This window comes from Nelumbo lutea, chromosome 7 (assembly GCF_056320005.1).
Source record: "Nelumbo lutea isolate HS-2025 chromosome 7, American lotus-T2T, whole genome shotgun sequence".
Taxonomy (NCBI): domain Eukaryota; kingdom Viridiplantae; phylum Streptophyta; class Magnoliopsida; order Proteales; family Nelumbonaceae; genus Nelumbo; species Nelumbo lutea.
Genome location: NC_142690.1, coordinates 34,982,505 through 35,009,461, shown reverse-complemented (window position 1 = coordinate 35,009,461; position 26,957 = coordinate 34,982,505). Strand labels below are relative to the sequence as shown.

The following is a 26,957-nucleotide window of genomic DNA, read 5'->3' as shown; positions in this document are numbered from 1 at the left end:
AGGTATATTGGTATTAGTGAACTTTTCTTTCCTCTTAACTCTGAATGCAAATAATATTGTTCTGAATTCTGAAAATTATCAAATATCCATTTTGACCCCATATATGAGAGTTTTTGTTTGTCTTTTTGGAGGTATCATTGAAAAATAAGAAATTGTATTATTATACTTTAAGAGATAAGAGATAAGAGGAAACGAACAACCATTTTTCTCTTAAAGTTAAAAGATTCTTCTTAAAAGATAAGAGTTAAGAGGAAACGAACAGGCCATGAGACTCACCGTTAGTTTCCTCTCCTCTCCTATCGCAAACGAGACATCTCTCCTCCCTCTCCTGTCGCAAACAAGACTCGCCATTAGTTTCCTCTCCCCTCCTCTCTTCTCCTCTCTTGTCCTATTGCAGACGAGGCATCTCTCCTAAAGTCGAACTCAGCTTGCCTTCTTTAGAGATTTACAGATAGGGCAGTAATCGAGGAAGACTTTGCAAGACTTGCACACACGAACAGAGATGCCTGTAGGGAAGGAAAAGAACGCACGACCCTCAAGAATTACAGGCTTTGCAAGTCATCTTTTTTGTTTGTTCTTCCTCTTTAGTCCTGGAAATGGCTTGTCATGTCTTCTCATCTCCGTACCCTCCTGCTGCACCTCCTCTATTGTTGAATGCGTAAGAGAAATCGCAACAAGACTCTGCATCTCCAGTTCCAAAGGAAAAGTAGCAGACATTCTCCCTTTACCTATTGAAGCATTTTGGTGAGGGTTATAACCATGGCCTCTTTTTCTTTGGCGATTCTCTGCCATGCTTGATTTTCCATCTCTACTCTCTTCAGGCAACCTTCCAACTCCAGTGTTTTCTTTGCCACTTTTGCTATGTCCTCATCCTTTTGTCTCATTAAACTCATCACTCGATTCTGCTAAGAAGGATCTCTGCCATCCTTGATAACTAGGATCTATTACTCTGCCACGTCCGTTCTTGTGGACGCCGCTTGTCATCCTAACATTACCATCAACCGCACTCTCCTTAACTTCTTTGATATCAAGATTTCTCCCAACAAAAAATCACGTAATGGTCTGACGAGTGTTGATATAATAGTTGATCCTGCCCAAGACCTTTGGTTCTACCTCTACACTCTAACGGAACCCATGACCGACGTTAGCCTACCGGTTATACTCTTCTTTCAGGTGGAAGGTTTGCAACACTCCACCTTGATTCATTCCTATATGATCCCGTCTAGCATCGGTTCACACAGGAGATCCCCGCCGTGGTTGTCTACATCAACTACCACCTATCTCCGAAAAACCGCTTTTCGTCACAATACAATGACAGGTTCAACATGCTTAAGTTCCTCAATGGCAAAGATGTCTCGTCTGCAAGGGGAGAGGAAAGGAGAGGAACAAAACGTTCATTTTTCTTAACTTAAACTAAGGGCGAGTCTCACCAGCCCTTCACACGATTTAGAGGGCGTGCCATGCATCCTTTGAATGCGCAAACGGTGCCTTGACTGAAGCCGAACTCCCCTTCGAGCATTATTCGCGGTGCCACATTTTTTCTCCTATTGATTAAGTGCATTATAAACCACTAAAGAAGAACATTGAGGCTTTGTTTGGAATTGGTGTAAATCAAGAATGATGTAAAAGTTTACATCGGTTTGATTTTGTCAACATTTGAAAGGAGAGTGCAATCGTGATCAATGTAAAACTCTGCTTTGGTTCAATTTTGTATATGTTTAGATGGAGTGGAGTTTTACGTCAATAATCAATGTAAAACCTATCAAACGTAAAGTTTTACATCAATTATCAATGTAAATACTACATCGATTTTATCGATGTAAAACTTTGCACTCTTCACCCATCATTTTTTTTTTCAAAAAGCAAGGGCCACTTTCATGGTTCAATGTACAATTACACCGATGACATTTTACACGGATTCCAAACGTAGCCTGAGAATGGGCCAACATCTTCCATTTCAGATTGTCTACCTTTGAACTTGCCATAAAATTCTGATGGACCTGTGCCATACTCAAGTATGGCCATATGTTTGAACTGGTGAGGTGATTCAAATCAAATTAAGTTAGATTCAAATGTTATGATTCATGATATTCGAATTCAATTCGATATCCAATAGATATCTAAACTTCAGGCTTGAATTTGATTTCAATTATTAAGTCGAATATTCGGTTCAATTCGAATTTGACCGATTGTTGAGGATGGAAGCATTTTCAAGCTTCTTATGAAACAAAATCCCAAAATAGATCGTTCTAACTTACTCAGAGAAAAAGAAGAGAAACATATGACTATTGAATTAGTTTTTGAGCTTCAAATTACCTGAGAAAGGGGAAGTGGAAAGGATCCCCTTTGGATCTATTGTCCAAAAAACATCTTGATGTCGAAATGTGCTAATTCTAGAGGGGTGGTTGTTTTGCTTGGGTTGGGCGGCAACAAACTATTGAACTGGCGAATGATTGTCAACTCAAGTACGCCTACAAATGGATTGCACTGTAGGCTTGTAATGATTGGTAAACGACTTTCAATTGTTGATTGTCAACTATAGGCCTATAATGACTAGCAAACTAGCGAACGACTATTTATTGAAGAGCAAAGCAATGCAACAATGATGTCTAGTGAGGTGGTGACCAGTGTTGGACCATTGGTACTAGTGGTGGTGTTTGCTTGAGCTCAGTAGTGGTGAAGGGTTAGGGACTAGGATTTGGAAATTTTCAAAGAGAAAGATGAGAGGGTAGAGAGGTAGGGTTTTCAAAATTTTCAAATGGAATGATTCAATCAAGGGTCGAGTTGGGTTGGAGTCTAACTCTAATTGATTTTACCTCTATACCCTTATCAATTAAAGCAATTATTGTTTATATAGTATATATGTAATTATATATATATATATATATATATATATAATTAGTTCGGCTATATATCGGATTAAATCAATGTATATTCGAATTCGATTTGATTAATTAATTAGTAAAAAATATATATTCAATTTCATTTGAATATCCAATTCGAACTATTCAAATCTGATTTGATTATGCCGAATCACGTATTCAAATTCAAAATTTTGAATATTGTTTACAGGCCTAACGAGGGGTGAGCAAATGAGTCGGTTCTACCAGGGACCGATTGGAACCAACCTCAAACAAACCCTACCTGGTTCCAAATTCTTGAAACTAACCACCATCCAGGTTAGTTCTAAAGTCTAGGGGTATACCTTACCCAAACCAACCCAAACAACCGGCCTTGGTTAGCTTAGGTGGAACTTGTTAGATAATGTTTGCCCTTAGCTCCGATCAATATGGTGTACATTATGACATTTATTGTAAATGAATAAATACATATTTGATTCATGTTATTATGGTGTGTTTCTGTGTAATACCCTTAAATTGGACACATATGAGACTCGTGTTAGTTTATAATTTTCGCAGCCGTTGGATAGATCTAGGGAGATTTATCCTGCCAAGGCTGACACTGATGTACCACCAAGTTGGTTGGGGTGGCTTGTCTCAACTGCTAGGGTGAGACCTGAGGTACATGCAATGTGGGTTTTCTTGAAACCCTGAACTGGACCAAAATTCCAGTATTGCCTTGGACCTTGGAGATAGATAGGCAAAACTGGAATGTTACACCCCCTAGACTTGATTATGATATTGCACTAGGTGTCGAATTGGACTGTCTTTGATATGCCAATCCGTGAGATCCTTAGAGGGGGTCAAAATATGGATATGTTGGGACAGTCCAAGAATTCATCTGAGTGGGTGATCATAGTGAAAGTATCACCCCATTTGTTGGACAAAGTGAATGATCATGGATGCACTCTCTTCGATGGAAACCTAAATTGTCGGTAGTTGATTTCATCCGTTGAAATTTGTTTTTGCACAATATATTTATATAGAGATACACACACACACAAAGTTGGATTATCAAGATGGTTACAAGGATAATCAAATATATCTATCTATCTATCTATATATATATATCTAGATAGATAGATAGATATACATATATACATACATACATACATACATACATATATATACACGTCACATAGCTTATGAGTTTAAGTTCCCAAGAGTTGTTTCATGACTTGGATACCATCAATGAAACACAATAGTTAGCTAGGTTGGACCATTATCATATATCATATTATATGCTAATCTACCTCGTGCTACATGATAACCAATAAATATTTATTAGAATAGCTACTAAATATAGTGTTCCAAGAAAAATATTGTGACTTCAACCCATAGGGTACTTTTGCACTTCATTTCATTAAAGATACACTATGCCTAAATGCCTAAATCTGATTAAATGGATCTAGGACAAAGTTATGATATACTTAGATCCAATCCAAGTCTAAACCTGTTACACATCCTTTAAACCACTCAAATATATAGAGTAGAAAGAAACTAGGAACCTAAGAGTAAGATGGAGCTGCCAGATGATGAGTTACAAAGTTCTACTTGAAACTAAAAGAAATTAAAATAAATCATTTAGATTCCCATAACTGGTAAGATAAATATAATCAGATGCTAACACAATGGAAGAAGAAACTTCCACAAAATAGGACTTGATCATCCTCCACCTTGTCAAATAGGACTTCGGCTAATGATTTTTATAAATATCCTTCTAGTTAATTGGTATCATTAAAAATGAATGATAGTGTACAGGAAGAATAAAATACTTTTTAGAAAGAGTTGGCAAATTTAACTTCATGTTCTCTTAAAATTTTTGTATCCTATTTAAATTTGGATTTCATAATAGTCCTTTGAGTGCCAAGACCAAGATAAAATACGTGTGCAAATTGGATCCTTCACCTTAAGATAGATCAAAGATGCCACAAACAATTATGGTGATGGAAACAAAATAGGACAGGGTGGTTTTGAATATGTGTGCAAGGTATTCTACAGTAACACCACTTTTCTTCACCTGTTTACCTTTCATCCAAATCCAGGTTTCTTTTAAATTTAAGTTTAGATTCAAGAACTTTAACTTACTACTACATTTCATGGAATGATTAATGTGACTCTCTTATGGACTAATCCCTCTGCATCACTTAGGCCCGCCATGTCATCTGTTGTGAGCATGCTTGAAGGCCAAGTTAGTATTCAGGAGTTTGCTTCAGATGTAGGTTTCTATGATTAGGAGTGCTCATGGTTCGGTGAGCACTGGTAGTACCAGCTTTTGGTAAACTGGTAACTGAAATCGAACTGAAACCTATCGGTTAACCATCGGTTTGGTTCATCGATTTTTTGGTTTTTTAATTTTTATAATATATATTATAAAAAAATATATAAATATATAATAAAAATTATAAGTATATATAAAATATTATGTTTTAAATAATAAATAATATATCATATATTATAAATATATATGTTTATATATAATGAATATTTATTAATTTATAATATATAAAAATGTAAAAATATAAAATATATAATATACATAAGTATATATAAAAGATATAGAAATATATGTATACCGGTCGGTTTGGTTAACCGTCGGTTTTTTGTATTAGTTAACCGAAACCGAACTGATACCTTCCGTTTTTTAAAAACACAAAACTGAAACTGAACCGACTGGTTCGATTAATCGATTTTTCGGTTCGATTTTGGTCGATTCAGTTTTTTAGTTTTTTTTGCTCACCCCTATCTACGATGACGATTTGAGCTTTAAGGCTGTGATCAAACGTTATAAGCTGAATCAAGACAGGAGCATTAGTAAGCAAAATGGAGGAATTGGATTCATGCTACTAACCCTACAAGGTATGATGGCAGTATAGGACAAAAGACAATAACAACGAGCCTTTAAGTATTAAATTCCATTTGAGTGGGTTTCTTTTTTTCCCTTTTATTTTAACTTCTAACAATACGTTTTCATTAATTGTTTTTTGTTTTTTCACTTGTTTTTTCTTTTTTAAAATTTTCATCAAATGGATGTTGACTAGTTGGCGGTGTATAGGATGGGTATTAAAGTTATAATAGAGTTGGTTGGTTGCTCCCTAATAAGGATAGGTTGAAGTAAAAGAATTTGCGATTCCAAGTTTGTCTGTCTTTCTTCTACTTATCTTCTCCTCCTCCCCCATCTAGTAATTTGCAGGGAAGAGATCAATTTTACTACAATTAGTATCCTAATAACCATTAGTGGTGCTCAACAAAAACTGAAAAAAAAAAAAATGAACCAAATTGAAAAATCTGGTTAACTGAACCAATTGGTTTAGTCTTGGTTTGGTGTTCAAAAGCCAATGGTGCTGGTTTGGTTTCGGTTAACCTAAAGGAAAAATCGGCAATTAACCAATTTGACAAAAGACAAAAGATAAAAGACAATAACAATAACAAAAGACAAAAACTTTAAGTATTAAACTCCATTTGCGTTCTAAATTGTCTCAGCTCATATCTAGCATTTTGTTTAAGGTCAAAGTTTGAATAAAAAAATTAAATGAAAGCTCAAATAAAAATATAAGAAAAGGAATTAAAAACAAGAAAATTATTATGGCTCCAAGTCACCCCAAACACCCGATTAGACCCTTCCAACCTCTCCGAAACACCCAAAAACCAAGAAAACCCAAATTTCACCCCCAGAGCCTTCAGACCCACCATTAATCCTACTCGATACCTATCCGATGGCCCCAATCAACCCCACTCACACCTCAACCATTAGATCAGACACAACCACCAGACCCGGGATCTCCCAAAACACCTACTCATAAACTTTCAACTCAAGATTCCCTTGTTTACCCCCTCATCAAATAAAGATTCCATTTCGACCTCCCTTGTTAGCCTAAACACTCAAAACCCAAATTCCCTTGATCTTGACACATCTGAACCGACAAAACCACACCATTAGACTCCGGACACACCAAAACACCTGCCTATAAAGTTTCAACCAAAGATTCTTTCATTTGCCCTTTCATCACACCAAGATTCCTCTCCGAAACATTCCGTTGACCCAAATTCCTACAATCTTGGCCCTCTAAGACTGATCAGACCTCATCATCAGATCCTGGACACCCCCAAATACCCAATTGTGAAATTTCAGCCTAAAACACCTCCATTTGCCTTCAATCACACAAAGATTTTGTTTTGATGCCCCTGGATTAAATGAATTGAACCCTTTCTAGATCTACCTGATCTAGGCCCAGTTGGACCAATATGACTCCACTAATCAACCTAGAATCCCCAAAAACCCCACCTTGCCAAATTTTAGCCAAAAATACCCACATTTACCATTTAATCTGCAATCCTGTTGGTCCATACTTGGAAACCCCCTCTGTGCTCAGATCCATCTCAACCCTCCATTTTTGACCCAAAATTTCATCCCTCCATCTAGAACCCCGGTTTGACCACCCTTTGACCCGGTTTGACCACCCACAAACCTATCCGAAGATCTTCTGCGGTGACATGTTTCAATATGGCTCAAATGAAAAGTTACTCATTCATATGTTTCAGAAGAGCCTTATAGGGAGTGCTAGAACATGGTTTGCAAATTTGGCAGATGAAAAGAAGAGGACTTGGAAAGGTGTTTCAGAGGCATTCTTGGACCAGTTTTCTTACAACATGGAGCTAGCGCCTGATCGAGTAGAACTTGAGTCTATGTCTTAGAAGTCAAGAGAAAGTTTCTTGGACTATGCGTATCGATGGTGAGAAAAGGCAGCTAAATTATGGCACCCGATGCCAACGGAAGAGATGGTGCGGTTATTTATCAAAACATTAAAGAATCCATATCATACATTGCTGATTGCACAACATTTGAAGGATTTTGGTGATGTCGTGAAGGGAGTTGTCAGAGTTGAAGAGGCTCTCAAACAGGGTCAGATTAACCCGATGGTGATCCCTAGGAATTCACCATTAGTTGGGAAGTCCTATCCAAAGTATAATGAAGAGAATAAAGTGCAAGCTATTTCTGCTATTGAGTCTTAGGTACCTTAAGCCTAAGAGTTTTAATGCTGTAGCTTATTCTGGATCTTTTTAGACCAGCTAGACTCCCCCCGAACAGACATATTATGCCTCACCCGCACAAGCACAAACATATCATCTGCCTCCCATAACCCCGATTACTCATCAATCTCATCAAAAAGAAAGAAGAAAACTTTCACCCTTGCCATGTGCTCATTCTCAACTGCTCCCTGCTTTAGCTCAAGGTGGAATTTTGCAGTTGCTTACATGGAGGCCTCTGTAAGAGCCGAAACCAAGAAATTATGACGAGAATGCTCATTGTGATAATCACCAAGGACCTGGTCACACCATTGACCACTGCTGGCAGCTAAAGTTTGCAATTCAAGACTTTATTGATGGGTACATTCTCACTTACCAGGACGTCATGCAAATGCAGCATTTTATAGAAGTCCCCCAGAACCTACTACTCAATTTAGGGGAAAATTTTGACACTTTTATCAATTTCTTGGGTGAAGAAAAGGCTTTTGATGATCCTAGCATTTTGATTACTCTCGTTGGAACTCCACCAAAGAGTTAAGTCATCAGTTAGTCGGACCTCTTAGCTTTGACCAACCAAAGCATGCTGTTAATTTTTTGCCAACTCTTAGAGGAGGTAGTCATTATAAGGAGGAAAATTTGATGTTGTTGTAGCCTCAATTGAGCAAAGTCACTAATTCCAATTTTGAGCCATCATCGGTAATTGAAGACTTGACCTTTGCGCATACTACAGAATGTGCTATTGAAAGCCCACCTAAGGAAGACATCTCTATGATCGATTTGGATGTTTTGCCAAGAGTTGAGAATAATTTGTTTGTTTTCTCGACTATTTCAAATGGTGCCTTTGATATTGGGGCACCTTTGCCAGTTTGGATGTAACTTCCAGAGTAGGGAGACAATGCTCTCTACCCTACTTCTACATTCATCTAGAGCATCCTTTCATCATTATACATAGTCCCCATCCCTTTTTGTTTCTATGTCATTCAAAGACACATACTGAACTATGTCTAGCCCGGTCCCTCTCACAGGGGTACGTAGAGCAGCCCATCTCACGGGTCCAGCTTCTTCCTTCAATAAATTACTAGTTTTCCCACATCTTTTTCTATCATTTGGTTTTTCCTAAATCACTTATTCATGTTGGAACGATAAACCACCATTGGGTCTCGTTACCCTTAGAAAAGATGAAGATTCCCCCTTCTAAGAAAGTTGCATAATTGAAGCCAAGAAAAAGTTGAAGATTTGCAATGAATCTTAAAGTCACGTCTTCATAAAAAGCTAATTGCCAATCATTGGCTCGCATCTGGAAATACTCGAGAGAGGGGATACTCCAATGAATAAAGGTACTAATCCCACCCATACCCACCTCATTAAACATTTCAAATAGCCTTAAGGTTACATCCCAATCTTTTCCATGAGCACCCAAATATCCTCAACTAGGGCAGTTTTGACAATATAAATGTGTATCCTCTACCAATTTCCCTAGAGCCATCATAGAGTAAGAATATCATCATAACCCCATACTTCACCAATGGATAGAGGAAAGGACTGGAGGCCAACTTTGGCCATCTCAATTCTCAAGTGATCCTATTATCTTTCAAAATTCTCTAGTTAGCCCGATTGAGCCAATGCATAAATACTTTTTCCTCGGTGAACTTGTTAAATTCCTGATGCGCCTTTTTCTGCCATTGCACAATAAAGTTCCAGCCTTTCGACACATTTCAAATCAAGATTTTCCGCTATTGCACATGAGTATTTCGCCTCTAGCACAGAATAAATCAAAATTTTCCATTTTTTAGCACATGTTCTTTTGCTTTTTAGGACAGGTTTCTCCACTTTATAACACATGAGTTTTTTGCCATTGTACATGAGTATTTCACCTCTAGCACAGAATAAATCAGAATTTTTTTTATTTTTACCACATGTTTCTCCGCTTTATAGAACATGAGTTTGCCACTATTGCACATGAGTATTCCGCTTCTTGCATAAAATAAACTAGAATTTTTTGCCTCTAGCACATCACAATTCAGAATTTCCCGCTTTTTAGGAGCTGATTTTCTGCTTTATAGCACATGAGTTTTTCTACAGCATAGCACATGAACATTCCACCTTTTCGCACATCACAAATAAGAAATTTTCGCTTCTTAGCACATGATTTTTCACTTTTTATCACATGTTTTCCCGCTTCATAGCACATGAGTTTTTCCGCAACACAATACATGAACATTCCGCCCTTTGGCACATTAGAAATCCAAGTTACTCGCTACAAAGCACATGGAGTGTGCGCCCCTTTGGCACATAATGATTTCCCCTAGATAGCATATGGATTTTCTGCTGTATAACACATGAGTTTTCCACCTTTGGCACATTTCAAATAAGGATTTTCTGCCATCTGGCACATTATAAATAAGAATTTCTATTGCATAGCACATGGGTTTTCAGCCTTTGACACATAACGGATTAGGATTTTCTACTACATACCATAGATTTTTCGCCATCTAGCACATTAAAAATTAGTTTTCCGCCTTTGGCACATCACAGATGAAGATTTTCCACTAGATAGCAATATGAGTTTTTTGCATCTAGCACATCATAAATCAGAATTTTTTCTGTTGCATAGCACATAAGTTTTTGCCTCTAGGATATCGTAAATCAGGATTCTCCGTAGAATAGCACATGAGTTTACCGCCTCTTTCGCACACCATAAATTACTGATTTCTCCGCTTTATAGCACATAAATTTTCTACCACTTTGGCAAATCATAATTCACTAATTTTTTCACTTTATAACATGACTATTTTTCACCACGCTTGCACATCGAAATTTTAACCAAGGTTTTATCATTTTTTTTTCATTTTATTCAATTTCTTTTTTCATTCTTTATGAAAAATGTACCTTGATTCCGAAGGTTCTTGATACCTAGGAAGGGTCATTGTGCCAAGAATAAAATGGCATGAACATGATGAAACGATGCTGTACAAGAACTTCTTTTCGTCTCACTTCTCCTTCCTCATCTTGCCCCTCTTCCAAACCACCATTCGCAAAAATTTCTGTATGCTTATTTTGGCCTTTGTTGTTTCATAGTTTCTTACCTCACAACAAAGAGGGGCAGTTGTCGACACGCGATTTTTGCTCGATCCACCGCTTGAGCCTCCAAGTCACCCCAAACACCTGATCAGACCCTTCCAACCTCTCCAAAACACCCCAAATCCCAGAAAACCCAAGTTTCACCCCAAGAGCCCTCAGATCCACCGTTAAACCTACCTGATACCTATCCAATGGCCCCAATCAACCCCACTCACACCTCAACCATTAGATCAGACACAACCATCAGACCTAGGATCTCCCAAAACACTTACCCATAAACTTTTAACTCAAGATTCGCCTGTTTACCCCCTTATCCAACAAAGATTCCATTTCGACCTCCCTCGTTAGCCTAAACACTTAGAACCCAGATTCCCTTGATCTTGACACATCCAAACTGATCAAACCACACCATTATACTCCGAACACGCCAAAACACCTGCCCACAAAGTTTCAACCTTAGATTCTTTCATTTGCCCTTTCATTACACCAAGATTCCTCTTTGAAACATCCTATTGACCCAAATTCCTACAATCTTGGCCCTCTAAGACTGATCAAACCTTATCATCAGATCCAGGACACCCCCAAATACTCACCTATGAAATTTCAACCTAATACACCTCGATTTGCCTTTAATTACACAAGGATTCTATTTCGATGCCTCTGTATTAACTAAATTAAACCCTTTCTAGATCTGCCTGATCCAGGCCCAGTTCGGCCAATCAGACCCCACTAATCAATCTAGAATCCCCAAAAACCCCACCTTTCCATATTTTAGCCCAAAATACCCACATTTACCTTTCTATCTGAAAAAGATTATATTTCGATCAATCCTGCTGGTCCACACTTGCGAACCCCCCCTTTGTGGTCAGACCCATCTCAACCCTCCATTTTTGACCCAGAATTTCATCCCTCCTTCTAGAACCCTGGTTTGACCACCCTTTGACCCGGTTTGACCCAAGCCTTTCCAAAATTACAAAAATGCCATTCGAAGTCCTTAAAATTATGAAAATGCCATTAGCCCTAACATAAATAGAAACTTAACTTTATAATTAAAGGAGAGACTATTCATCTTTTCCTTCCCTTCGAACAGAGTAGACAACAATGGTGCACTACTCCTTCCTCCTCCGATCTTTTCTTTCCCCCACTCTCTCTAATTCTATCATTCTCTCCATTTTCCTCCCTTCTCCTCGCCCTTAATCACCAAACGACTAAAAAAACCTCCACTATTCGACTGTTCATCATCTCTCCCTTTGAGCGATACAGACTGGCGACTCCATTTCCAGCCCAAGTGGCAAGTGAGCCGGATTTTCCGATGCTCACAGTCACGTTCATGAATTTTGTATAAATTTAATAGTAGTTCCCATATTAATAAAAAATGGAGGTGGAAATTGCATTTGGAACTATACTATTATGCATAAAGGAAAAGTGAACCAAGGATAAGTAAGCAAATTAACAATGAACAAAGTTTAAGTATATGTCACATATAAAGCAAAAGTATAAAAAAAAACCTAGCTAGAAAGAAGGCCATCGTGTAAGATGGAGTGAATAGATAAAAGGCCCAAGGAGAAAACAAAACATACACACACACACACACACACATAGTGGACCAATAGAGATCATCAGACCCCATGGCTAGAGACTCTTGACCTAGAGTCTTGGGGACCATCAACAGTTTGCAACCCAATAGGAATAATAGCAAGCTTGGATTTGCCTTCAAGATTTGCAACCTTTTGCCTCAGATGCCCAACTTAGACAAGCGATTCGCGAATATGACCCTTAAGGCGCTTACATTTGTACGAGCAATACATATAGTCTAGATAGTTCACATCCCCTATATGTATTGCATAATATTGTTTGAGCCTCCTTATAGCATTCTAGCGGGCAGATTGTTGGACCTCTGCAATAGTAGGCCCCTCGGTGAAGGTCCATTTCTTATCATGAATAGTAAGCACAAGGCTGGTGTTATAGCCACGTTCATCATTTTCCACCAAGCACACGGGCTCAGGAATCCCGAGGTATCAAAGCAAACCTTTGAGGATGCTTTTAAAACAAATAGGGAAAACAATGTCATCCTAGTAGTTCATATCTTTGTAGTAAACAAGACCTTGTACCTTTTTAGTAACCTTGCAAGAAATTTGTAGTAAGATTACATCATAGAAGGAGGCTTATACCATTGAAGGCACATGTTCATTCATTTTGAGATCAACCCAGCCTCACATTTGCTCTATGAAGCTTCAATGTCTTGATTCTTCCTAGTGAAATAATCTAAAGGCATAATAATTGCCCAATGGAAAAAAAAAAACTAAAACAAAGAATAGAGAGTAACCATTAAAAGTAAAACTAGACCAATAGTATGTAGAATATCCATAAAAAAGACTACATATTAAAAAAAAGGCACCAAACATATACAACATGAGTAATGACCAAACAAAATAAGCAAAATCATTAACAAAAACAGTCACACTTCAAGGTCTTTGGGGATGAGAAACCTTGAAATACTTGGAAACTTTGAGGATGAGAAAAAGACAAAAAAAAACATTGAAATTAATGCCTAGCTTTGGAATCTTTGGGGATGGAAAGAAGACCTTGAAGTTAATGGTTAGAAGCTGAAAACAAGAACAAAAATAGTCAGAATAAAATAAACAACCAAGCTAATAAACAAATGCTGAATTTATCAATTACCTGGTGGATGCGGCAAATCAAAGTAGGCTGAGTAAAACAAACGAAGGAGGATGCAAAGTAGGCAAAATCCGAGAACACACCCAAAGATATATAGCATGGATCCGAGATGATGGGGTGGGGCCTCCATGTCATGCGTGCAAAATGCAGACACTCATACTATTGCATTAAATTCTTTGATCTTGAAAGGATATTAAGGATAAACAAAACCATGTAACTGCTACACTTACAACTTTACAAGACATCTAAGAAAAAGAAAGTACATCAGGTATTAATTAAGTTGGGGCACATTAAATACCTGAATGAAGTATGAAGTTAACAGGATCCATGGTAGATCAATGGTTCAAAAGATTACACGTAAGTTAACAGAAGATCAATGGTTCAAAAAATTACATGTAACGGGCTGAAAACTACTCAACCGATTATGTCACCTCCAATGCCTTCTGAGCATAGTAAATACCTGAATGACATCTTCTGAGAATAATAAATACCTAAATGTCATTCAGGTATTTTTTGAACCATTGATTTTGAATGTCATTCTGCCTCCAATGACTAGCTGAGTAGTTTTTAGCCGTTAATAAGAGATCAATGGTAGATTTTGAATGTCATTGATTTTGAATGACCGACTAAGTATTTTTTGAACTAATTCAGGTATTTTTTGAACCATTGAACCATTTTGAATGTCATTCAGAAGATGTCATTTTCAGGTATTTAATGTGCTCAAAAGGTATTGGAGGCAAGATGAACTACTCAGCCATTGATCTACCATTTATCTCCTGTTAACGGTTGAAAACTACACAATTAGTCATTGATTTACCAGTTGGGTCATCTACACACGTGTGAGTTCAACATGTGTAGATGCTTGTTACCATCTCTTCAAGCGGCCACATCTTCTTTAATTTTTTTTATTAATGGTTTCTTAACTAATCTTATGGTTTATGATTATTAAAGCTTTTAGTATCTATAAAATTGATAAACTTATTTGTTCTATTATTTCTTGTTTCTTCATAGGAGTTGGACAACATGTCAAGCATTGGGGACACAATTGGTGGTGATGCCACTACTACATTAAAGGTAACTCGTAAGAATGAAAAATCAGTTGCTCCTAGATCTGATATGTGGGATCATTTTTCCAAAATATTAAATGAAGATATCAGGAAGACTAAGAAAACAAAGTGTTTGTATTGTGGAACTGAATGTGTATAATGTAGAATGAGGTACTTCCTCATTGCAGAAACACTTGAAAAAGTGCAAGAAGTATCCTCAGTACATTGCTAAAAGCAAAATATTTTTACATCCAATAGAGCCATTGGCACTAGTGGTATAATTGACCCAAAGGAAAAAACTAAAAAGTGGTGTTCTCACTACTTGGAAATTTGACAGACTATTCTAGGTATATGCTTGCTAGAATGATAATTATTGATGAACATCCTTTTACAATTCTAGAGCAAGAAGGTTTTAGAGGCTTTGTTCTTTCAGTGAAACTTTTTTTTTTTTTAAACTTGTCTCATTCTTTATGGTGGCTAAGGATTGTATGAAAATTTATCTAAGTGAAATGTCCAATTAGAGAAAACTTAGCTAATTGAAGTCACGAATTGCTTTTACCATTGATATGTGGAGTTCCATATAAAACTTGAACTACTTATGCATCACTATATACTTTATTGATCATGATATGAAATTACACAAAAGAATCTTTAACTTTTTAGTTATGCTTAGTCATAAGAGTAAGGAGATTTATAAGATGGTAGAAAAATACATACATGAGTGGGGTATAAGAGACAAAGTGTCCATAATAATAGTGGATAATGCCAGCTCTAATAATGTAGCGGTAAATTACTTGAAAGATAAATTTAGAGCTAATTATGCTTTAACCTTGGATGGTGATTGTTTTATATGAGGTGTTTTACGCATATTTTGAACTTGATTGTGAAAGATGGTTTAAATGAGGTTCGTGATTCTATCAAATGGATTTATAATGCAGCTAGGTATGTGGGGATCTCTATAACTAGAACTCAACAGTTTCAAACTTGTGTTGAACAAGAAAGAATTGCTTATAAAGGTTTTGTTTGTTTTGATGTTTCCACTAGGTGGAATTCTACTTACCTCATGTTAACAACTACCATGATGTTTAGAAAAAGCCTTGGGAAGTTTAGAAGATGAGGATACATCATTTACTTAAAATGTTTAGAATGTAGCTCCTACATTTAATGATTATCAAAATGCTTATGTATTGGCTAAATTCTTAAAAAAATCTATGAAGCTACAAAGAGGATGTCGGGATCCTTGTATTTCACTTCTAACTCTTATTTTCATGAAGTAATTGGCATCTTGTGTTCTTTAAATAATTGAGCAAGGGATCAAAATTCTTTTCTTCAATCTATCCAAGAAAATGAAAGAGAAGTTTAACAAGTATTATGGGAATATATATAAAGCAAATAAGATGATGTTTATTACAATTGTCTTTGGATCCTTGATATAATTTGAACTTTATAAAATTTTGTCATAAAAGAATCTATGGCAATGATATGGGAAAAGTTTAGATGTATACAAATTTAAATGTTGTATTGAAATGTTTATTTGAATTCTATGAACAAACTTCTGAAAGTTCTTTACAACAATGTGAAACACCTCAAAATAATAGTGCAATGGAGATTGATTAAGCCATTGATGATGATGAAGGTGATAATGATGATTCCACAAGAAACCTAAGTTATGATTATAAGAAGAATATAGAGAAGGAATAAGGTGTGGTTAATGAATCAGAGTTGGAATGGTATGCTGAAGAGCCATTTGAGGATGTTGTACATGACTTTGATATCTTAAATTGGTGGAAAGTGAATAAATCAAAGCATAAGGTTCTTTTTTGCTTGGCAAAAGATGTGTTAGATATTTTGGTATCCAAATCAGCCTTTAGCATATCTGGTTGTGTACTTAACCAATTTCATAGTTTCTTAACTCCAAAAGTTATGCAAATTTTGATTTACATGCAAGATTGGTTGAGAGCTGCCCCCACACCAACTTGTATAGAACATACTTTGGAGGATAAAAAAAAAATGAATTGGGTATGTTAGTAACTCCATTTTGGCTTGTTATTATTTTATTTTTTTTCGATTTGTGGATTCCAAATTACATGTCAATGTTATATAAATGTTTTGTATTTTCTAACTTTTTTATTAATGTTCTTTTTGCAGAGATGAATGGATGTGCCACCAAGACATTGGGTGGATTGATAGATCAAAATGATAACCCATAGGTTATTACAATATATATCTTTAACAAATTTTCTCTAAGTGAACCTTTTTTTATTGATATCTAACATTTTATTTATTTAGATTCTAATTGTAATTAAGTCACACTACAAGGATGGGTTAGTGCTTCTTTGAAGTTTTGAATTTTGCATATGGATTTCTATAATGGGTTATGACAATATGCATTAAACTATTAATTATGTTTTGTGGTTTGGATTATATTGTTTGAAACTTTGAATGATGGATTAGTGTTTAGTTATGATCATGTGATATCATTTAGGCTATTAGCTTTTTCAAAAAATAGGTTTAGGTTATTAATTATTTGAAGAATGGGTTCAAGTTATTAGTTTTTTAGAAAACATATATTTTTTCAAAGAACATGCCCAGGTTACTAATTCTTTAAAGAATAATTTCAGATTATTGGTTGTTTAAATAAGTTTATGCTATTAATTTTTTAAGAAACATGCTTTATAGGTAAACCCTGGAATTGACCCTAGAACCGACCTTTATAGGGTAGGTTCTGATTCCAAAAACCTGGAACTAAACCCTACAAGGTAGATTCTAGGTTTTTCCATGGAATTGAACCGAACTGATCCATGCTCACCTCGAGTCCAGACCGCCTCTGCTTTGAAGTCAAACAATTTTTTCCTATGATTCTAATAATTGATCCACATGCCAAAAGATTATTAGGTGTCAGTTCTTTTTTTATTTTTGGATTTTGATAGTAAGGAAAGTTGGTTATTGGATTTTGGTTCCCATTGACTAAGATACCCATGTTCTTTTTTCCAATTTATGTTGGTCCCTAGAAAATTTGTTTTCCCTAGGTATCACTTATTTTTAGTGGATAAGTAACTTTCCCACCTAGGGGGAAAGTTTCCAACACTTGGATGGATAAAATTTTCCCTTTTAATAATGGATTTTTATGGGTCAAATAGTTATTTTCTAATTTACCTTCGAAATAAAAGAACATGAGTAGGTAACTTCTTGAAAAGATAAAAAGGCTTAGATGTAATTTAATATCAACTAATTCCCTTGGTTGTTGTACATCATCTACCAACTATACAATCTGACCATTGCCCATTGTTGCTTGATTTATATGGAGATGTTTGACCAAGATTTTCACAATTCAAATTTGAAGCCATGTGAATTCGTGATTAATGGTGTGAGGAGTAGTGCAACAAGCTTGGCATGGGACTATTGAACATGGTGACGTAGAAAGAAGGATTCAATCGGTGCATCGTTCCCTTAGCAAATGGAACTGGACTATGTTTGGTAATATTTTTTCCTAAACGAAGGCAATAAGATATTAGATTGATGAGGTTCATTAGCATTTACTTCCTGATTATACCTTATAAAGGTTGCAATATTTGCTCACATCCTTGGAGAAGCATCAAGCTCATGAAGAGCTATTTTGGAAACAACGGTCGTGAGAGACTTGGGTGCAAGTGGAAGATCATAATACTAGATATACTTTCATCTCTCTAATGTCCATTCTAGTCATTACAGTACTATTGATGGCATCTAGTGACAAGATGGTTTGTGGTGTTATAATAGGGGCAAGATAAAGAGTTTGTTTGCATCACATTTTAAGGATCTGTTTTGCAGTTCATCTCCATCAGTGTCACTTGAATTGATCACTCTCATCCACCTTGTTATTACTGTAGATGGGAGTGCTACCTTGTTGTGCCATCCCACTTTAGAGGAGAAGAATTTGCTTTAATACAAATGGGATCATATAAAGCTCCATGCCCAAATGGTAGATCAGCCTTTTTTTTTCAATCTTTTTGGTCTACCATGTTAGTTGATATTAATGCATGGCTATTGTCTTTATTTAATGGGGCTCCACTATCACCCGAAATTGCTAGAACTACAATTGCCTTAATCCCCAAAATACCCCATATATGATTTTAAGCCCATTAGCCTATGTAATGTTGTTTACAAACTATTCTCTAAAATTTCGGCCAAGAAACTTTGACCTTTTTTACAAAAGGTTAGTTTACCTAGGAAAGCAACATTTGTGTCTGAAAAGCAAATTATAGAGAACGTGTTGGCTGCCCATGAAATTATCAATTATATTAAGAAGAAAAAAAAAGGAAAAGTTGGAGCATTTGCACTAAAAGTTGATATATCAAAGGCATACTACCGAGTTGAGTAGTGTTTTTTGTATCATGTCTTATTGAAATTGGATTTTCATAAACAATGGGTTAATTTAATCAAGACATGTATATCTACCCTAATATTTTCTATTTTAGTTAATGGTGAAAACTTTGCAACTTTTCTTCCTCCATGAGGACTATGCCAAGGGGGATTTGCTTTCACCATACTTGTTTATTATTTGCATGAATGTTTTATCATTGTTACTTAGTAACTTGTTAGATGAGAAGAAGTTGTCTAGTATTTGTTTGTCTAGAGGTTGTCCTACTATCTCCCATATGATGTTTGCAGATGATTTGATGATATTTGGGAAGATTGCAGTTGATGAATTAACTACTGTTTGGGATGCTATTTGGGGCGAGTTTAGATCAAGAGGTGAATTATAGAAAGTCTGGTATTTTCCTAAGCAAGAACATTCACCACCCATATTTGTAATATATTGATATGGTTTCTTCATGTGAAGTGCATTTCTAATAAAGAGAAATACCTTTGAGCCCTATTATTTATAGGGTAGAGTAAAAAAGGCAGTATTTTCATCTATAGTGCAACGGGTGAAAAGGTCATTTGGAGGAGTGGAAGGTTAGTACTCTTTTTATAGTTGGAAGAATCTCATTAACCAAACATGTGTTGATTGCAATTCGTAGATACACTATGTTATTCGCCTCCAAATGTTGTTTGTGATGAAGTGGAGAAGGTTTCAAGACAATTTTTGTGGGAATCCTCTCCATCCAACTCACATCAAGGTACTATTGCATGGGAGAAAGTATGTTACCAAAGATGGTTAGTGGTCTTGGTATTAGACACATAAAATACTTTAACGAGCTATTAATTGTGAGAAAATAGGGGAATTAAATCCTACTATTCTAGGAAGGTTCTTTGATAGGTGGAACTTACTTAATTGATAGAAAATAAGAGAGAGGACCTCTCTCTCCTAGTTGATACATGTCAATTTTCTCCACCATTGAACATCCAACTTTTGTATGTGTTCCTATCAACATTATTTTCGGTAGAGAGAAAAGGATTGAGCCATTGAGACTCAAGGGGATAAAATAAGTCCTTGTGATAACTATGTATTCATCTTAGTGAGAGCGAACTTTATTTTACTACTGAGAACAGTGGTATTTTAAATCAAAACAAGAAGGATCTTACTACATTTTCTCTGAGGATTCTAAAGCAAGCACAAGAGGGAGATCGGTTCCTATACATCAACTATTGGCTATGGCATTTGGAGGTAATCATGATATTTTATTTACTTTTATTTATTGTTTGATCGATGCACTTACTAGCACTTACTAGTAAACTAGATTTAATCAAATCATGCCTAATTTTAATTTTATTTTGACTATTTTAGATACAACAATACATTTTTCATTATAGAGAACATAAATTCAAGTAATATAATTCAACTTCACTAAAAAGTATGCTAGATTCCTTACATTTAAAACAATATACTTCATCAATAATAGATAATTCAAACGGATTAATCCATTGTATATAAATGTTTATGAAAAATATGAGCTATGCATCAATGACTGCATATATGTGACAAAAGCTAACATCACAATCAATTATGACAAGATGAAACAAAAGTTCATCAACCTTTAGGAAATAGACAAGTATAATACAACAAAGGAACTAATTGGTAAGATTCAAAATTATTGTAAAAAACAATAATATACAAATACAAGCTCTACAAATAACAATAATTGCATGCTTTATTATTTTATAGATATAGTTATAATAGTGAATAAGGTCGGCAACTTATATAAATTCAAGAACAAAGATGGCTTATCTATGGAGTAAGAGATTATCATCATCAGTGGTTTATACTATTTAAAAATTAATCAATAATCACATATTTTCTATTTTTACAAAAAAGATTCTAATTCAAAACACACAATTTACATAGGACATTTATACCAATATTATTCATGTTATGGAGAAAATATGCAAAAGATGAAAGTAACTTGGTTTTTGAAAAATTTTCAAAAAACTAATAATTAGATTCATATATTTGGTCACAATAACATATGGAGGTAAAAAAATGTGTATACAAAATGTAAATTTTTATTCATTACACAAATTTTAAGATCATTCAAATTGATATAAATAGTTAAATATCTATGGCATTAGTTACTATAGTGCAACTAAATCCAACAATTTTATAAATATAAGCCACAAAAAAATTGTAATTGCAAACATTTATAACTACTAGTAAGAGTGTACATGTGGTGCACGTGGGAGGTTGTCATGATAATGAATAAAATATAAAAAGTTAAAAATATTGTAGAAAATATTTGAATACATCTGTAATATCATATATTCGTATTATTAAATTAAACAAAAATATGTGTGATAAATAAGAACAATTTTTTATGGACATAGAAGTATAAAAATTATTGCAAATTTTGAAAACATATTATATACTATCATCATGAGAAAAGAATAGATTATTGGTACGGTCAGAGTTAGAATCCATCTTATGGGTGTCCAAACCATGCTAGATGGCTAGGAGAAGTTTCAATTTGTTTTTTTTTTTTTTTTTTTTCCTGGGAACTAATTTCTTGGTGTTTTGAAAAGCTGCATTTTTTCGAATCGATCTTACACTGAACTGGACCAAATTTGAAACCAAATCAAAATGGGAGATTATACCTGATGCGGATACCACAAGCATAGATCCCAAGGTGGAAGTTCACGCCTAATATCAGTCCCAAAACCAGCTTCCAACTAAAGATGGCAAAGTGTATGGGATAAGCCAGTTCAACAACACTATTTTTAGCAAAACTACTATCCAACTTGCTGGATCGAATGGGAAGTGTGAGCCTGATTTCCCCAACATTTTTCTTGCAAAAAATTAGAGAAAAAACTAATAAAGTTTAGTTCTTAAAAAGCCTTGGTCGTGATAGGGTTTTTAGGAGAGAAGAAAGAAGAGGAGAGAACAAGTCTTGTTTGCCCTTTTCCTCTTAACCCCCCTTATATGGAGCATGATCCTAATCTAATTAGGAGATTATCCAAATATGGTTTGGATTTGGATTCTTTTAAGAGATAAAAATCATCCTCTTAAGAGGATAGGTGCTCCATACCCAGCATCATACCCAGTTTTGACCCAAATCAAGTTGTCATGTGGTAGCTTAACTAATCTAATTAGTAATGGGCCTTTGGCCCATTTTCTCCAAAGGCTCACTTCCCTAGGTGTTGCAAGGCCACCTTGGGCCTGATATTGTATGGTGTGGGACTCCATAATGATCTCACACAAGTCACATGGGTTCGGCCCTACCCTTGAAAGAGGCTAGGCTGAATTCACTGTTCAGGGAAGTGAACCCCTGACCCAATCAACACTGGTTCGGTTTGGGCCCAACATTTAATGGATTCATGTAAGACAAAGCCCATCAGGTAATCAGCCCTATAATGGTTTTCTACACTTAACCTCTTGGCCCATAATGATCAAAACACTACCTGACATGGAAGGACCTCTCCCTTGGCTACAAGGTGCAATGCCACACTCTCTACTTAGATGGATCCCAGGATTAAAACCTTTTGCATACATTTTTTTATAAAACAGTAGTATATAATATATTTTAATACACTTTGCAAACCCAAATTTCAAACATAGGTGAAATCCACTATTGGTGGTTTAGGTTTCCACCAGAGAAAGTGTAGACCCTGATATCTACTTTGTTCGACAAAGAGGTCAATCCTATCACTATGATCACCCACTTAGGTGAATTCTTAGATCACCCCAACATACCCAGGTATTTGACCGTTGATGGATCTCACTGGTTGGCATATCAAAGAAAGCCTAGTCCAACACCTAGTGTAGTACCATAATCAAGTTTAGGGTTATATGTAACTTTCCAGTCTTTCCCATCTATCTCCAAGGTCCAAGGCATAACTAGAAATTGGTCCGGGTTTGGTAATTTTGATAAACATCCACTGGCTGTGCTTTGGGTCTAACCCTAGCAACTGAGACAAGCTGCTCCAACTCCTTAGAAGCACACTAGTACCAACCTTGTTAAGATCAACTCCTCAAGACTATTTAATGGTTGAGAAAATTCTAAACTAACATGAGTCTCTTAAGTGTCTAGTTTAAGGGCCAATAAACAGAAACACCAATGTACTTTATTCATTTACCAATATCAACATAAAACAACAATGTACTTTATTCATTTACAAATAAATGTTTATGTACATCATTCTGGTTGGAGCTAAGGACATACATTGTTTAACATAGACACCATGATTTAATTAATTATTTTTTGTAGATATATGATAAGCAATTGATAAATCCATTTAACATTGACATATTAATTGAAAAGAATGATGTGGAAGAATTGAATTGTGTCATAGTGTATCTAGGATAAGTTAAAGAATGTAATGAGAAATAAAAAGAATAAATTTAAGTAAAAGAGAAAATAAATTTGGATTTGAAACTAGTTATTGAATAATAAACTTAAGTGAAAATTCCTGATTAGTACCTTATACTTTAGGCCTAGGGCCACTTTGGTCCCTGAACTTTAAAATGCCACAATTCAGTACCTAAACTTTCAAAACGTGCAAATCTAATACCTGCCATTAAGTGGCATGTGAAAAGACACAAATTCCCTTCATGAATGACAATATTATCTTGAACGCTAAGCACCCTTTTATCAATTTTAAGAAGAGGTTGGAAAGAGTTATGCTATTCCCAAAAGTGAGAACACCACTAGATCAACAACATCCAATATTGTTTATTTATGTTATTTTATAGGTAGCCTGGTTTTTCTATATTCTTCTCCTAGTCCAAGATCTCATCTCCTATGCTTATGCTTATCAGCATGTAATAGGTGTTAGCACCTAATTTTTGCTTGATCCCTTCTTTGACCCATCTCCTACATTCCAGGTGCCCGATCGGACCACATCAATCACTTTAAAACATGTTTGAACCCTAAGAAACCAAATTTTAGCCATACCCCTAAATCCACCGTTAAATATACTTGATTCCCTTTTGATGGTCTTGATTATACCACATCACCATGCTTGATCCCCAATCAAAATCCATCACGCGAAACAAAATTCTCAAATAACCAATCGCGCAAAATTTCCGCCCTAAATTCCTGAATTTAGCTAATCATCCATCAAAGATCCCATTTCGATGCATATAACACTACGACGCTCCTTGAACCTAAAACTTGTGATCTATACATACCTAACACGATCAAACCCTTCCAACAGCCTCATAATCCCAATCCATATTTACCCACCAAATTTTATCCCAAAATTCCCTCATTTGACCTAACATCAAGCTTGAATTATGTTTTGGCAAATCTTATTGATCAAAAGCTCACCAGTCACAAACCTTCGTTATCCAAGCCTTATTTGACCAATCAGACCCCACCACCATGTTCAGTGACCCAAAGAATCTCAGCACGTCAAATTTCACGACTAAACACCTACATTGGATTGTTGAAAAAGCAAGATTCCAATTTGGGCCATTTCGTTGATTGGAAAACCATAAGCTAAGAACATGATCTGAACTAAATCAGTCAATCCACACATCTTATCAAAGATCCATCACTTCCATCAGATTTGGGATGTTTGAAAATGCCTACCCACCAAATTTCATTCCAAAATTCCTCCATTTGACCCTTCATCAAACAAAGATTCTATTTCAGCAAATCTTATTGATCTGAACATGTCAGCCACAGATCTCAATCTTTCTGACCCCGTTTGTCTGATCAGACCTCACCACTGTGTTCAGAGACCCAAAAAAACCCAACACACCAAATCTCATTACCAAATTCATCCGTTTGACCATTAAACTAGAAAAATACCTTTTCAACGAACCCGATTAAACCGCCACATCAGCTGTCCAACCTAGGATCTTAAGTGGGTGGGGACTGATGTCATATCCTTACTTAACTCCATTAAAACACTAAATCATCTGTCCAACCAAGAAAGAACAAAACCACTTTTAAAATCTCATCAAATTTATGTTTTTTGCCACTGTCATCCCCAAATACAGGGCTGCAACGTCTGGCATGCCCCAATCCCTATTTGATGCATGAAACCCACGAGAAAACACCCAAAATCAAGAAGATTTGTTGCACAAAGAAGGAAGGACCAGCCGCAAGCCCCATTTTCTCAAAATCCTTGCCTATTTCAGTGAAAAAACTCTATTGAGCTACAAACACTGTAGCTGGACGAGTTTCAGACCCATCTCCCTCCATTTTCTCTATAAATAGAGGCTTAGCTTAAGCTTGAAGGAACAAGAGAGTTTTTCAACTCCTGTAACACCCCGGCTTGCTTGAAACCCCAGAAACCTTGAAGCCAAACTCAAGTCTCATCCCCTGTTGCCCAAGCTCAACACCAGAAATGTCCAACCTAGCTCTTGCCTTATTCAAGTTTCATTTGAGGTCCCTCCAGCTGCTGGAAAGCTTGCTTCAAGGTTGTACATGAGAGGTAAGCCTCTCATTCCACCATCTCTTTGTTTTGAGTTTAGTTTTAGGTTGCTTAAAGCCCTGAAATCCTAAGAAACTTGCATTCTTAGCTTCCTCCAGATTGTGAAAAAGAGGTAGAGAGGTGAGGGTCTTAGGGAAAACAATACTTAAGTCTCGATAAAATCAACTCAAATCAATTGTGAATGAAGTTGGGAATGTTTTCACCAGATTTCAGAAGCTTTGAGCAATCCTGTTTGTTTGTGTTTTGCCAGAATATGAGCCTAAATTACTCTCATAGTGGGCTGCTATAGCAGCTTGGAGAGAGGGGTGCCTAACACCTTCCCTCTCCCAACCTTTGGAACCCAAAGCCTTTCAATTCAGTGCCTTTCCTTGGCGAAGAACGGAGTCACTCTCAAGCCCAGTAAAGCATTTTTTGAATCTAAAAATGAGGGCCCATTTCCTCTAAAAAAATGGGTGGTGACTTCAACAATTTTGAGTCGGCCATGAGCTTCCTGGAGTTCACAGCTGGCGACTCTACTAGGGACTTTTAAGGACCTTTATAGGGAGATGTTTTGGCTCACATATGTTTAGTTGTCGTACACTTTAAAGTTAGTTTATTTTTTCTTTGGTTGGCGATTGAAAATCGCACCTCAAGAAGGTTGGGTGTGATAGACCTTCCCAGCGTAGTTCAAAACCACATTTTAACACTCTCTGGCATGGGTAATCTCCTCCTTGTACACTCAAAACCCTCTTTAGGCCAAATCGCGCCTGAAACTTCATTGCAACCCCACTTCATCGCAACCCAACTTTATCGTAACCCCACTTCATCGCAACCCAACTTCATCGCAACCCCACTTCATCGTAACCCCACTTCATCGCAATCCAACTTCTTCGCAACGTAGAACCTCATCGCAACCCAACTTCATTGTAACCCAACTTCATCGCAATCCAAAAGCTCATCGCACCTTTAGTTCAATCCAGAAGCACATAATTGCAACTCAGTCCAACCTCATCACAACTCTCTCTAACCTCATCACAAACTAGAACTTTCTCATCGCACCTCCTTCCCACTCTTCGCACCTAAATCGCACCCATCTACCCTTCCCGCACCCATTTATCGCATCGCACCCTCTGTCGTAGCGTATTTAGTGTCTACCACGACTAGCCTTCAACAAAGCAAAAAAATCATACAGTTCTTGTTTGCTAGGCCTATTTTTTGGGTTTTTTCCTTTTTTTTGTTTTTTTGGGTTACTTTTCCTTCATCTTCTTTTCCTTTTGTGATATCTCAAAATTTGTAGTTTTTGCTTTCTCTATAACTGAATGTGTTTAGCTTAGCTGTGGGTAGCAGCAAATTTCATTTGTTCCTTGTTTCTCTCCTTTTATTTGTTTTAAAGCATTGAGAGAACCTAGCTTCTACTAGATCCCCAAATGTGGCCATCTGAAAACTT

General features: G+C 36.2%; 1 pseudogene; it reads right to left on the bottom strand.

Annotated features, from left to right (window-relative positions):
- Positions 1-287: 287 nt before the first annotated feature.
- Positions 288-26,623, bottom strand: LOC148846069 (putative BOI-related E3 ubiquitin-protein ligase 3; annotated as a pseudogene).
- Between the last annotated feature and the right edge of the window lie 334 nt (positions 26,624-26,957).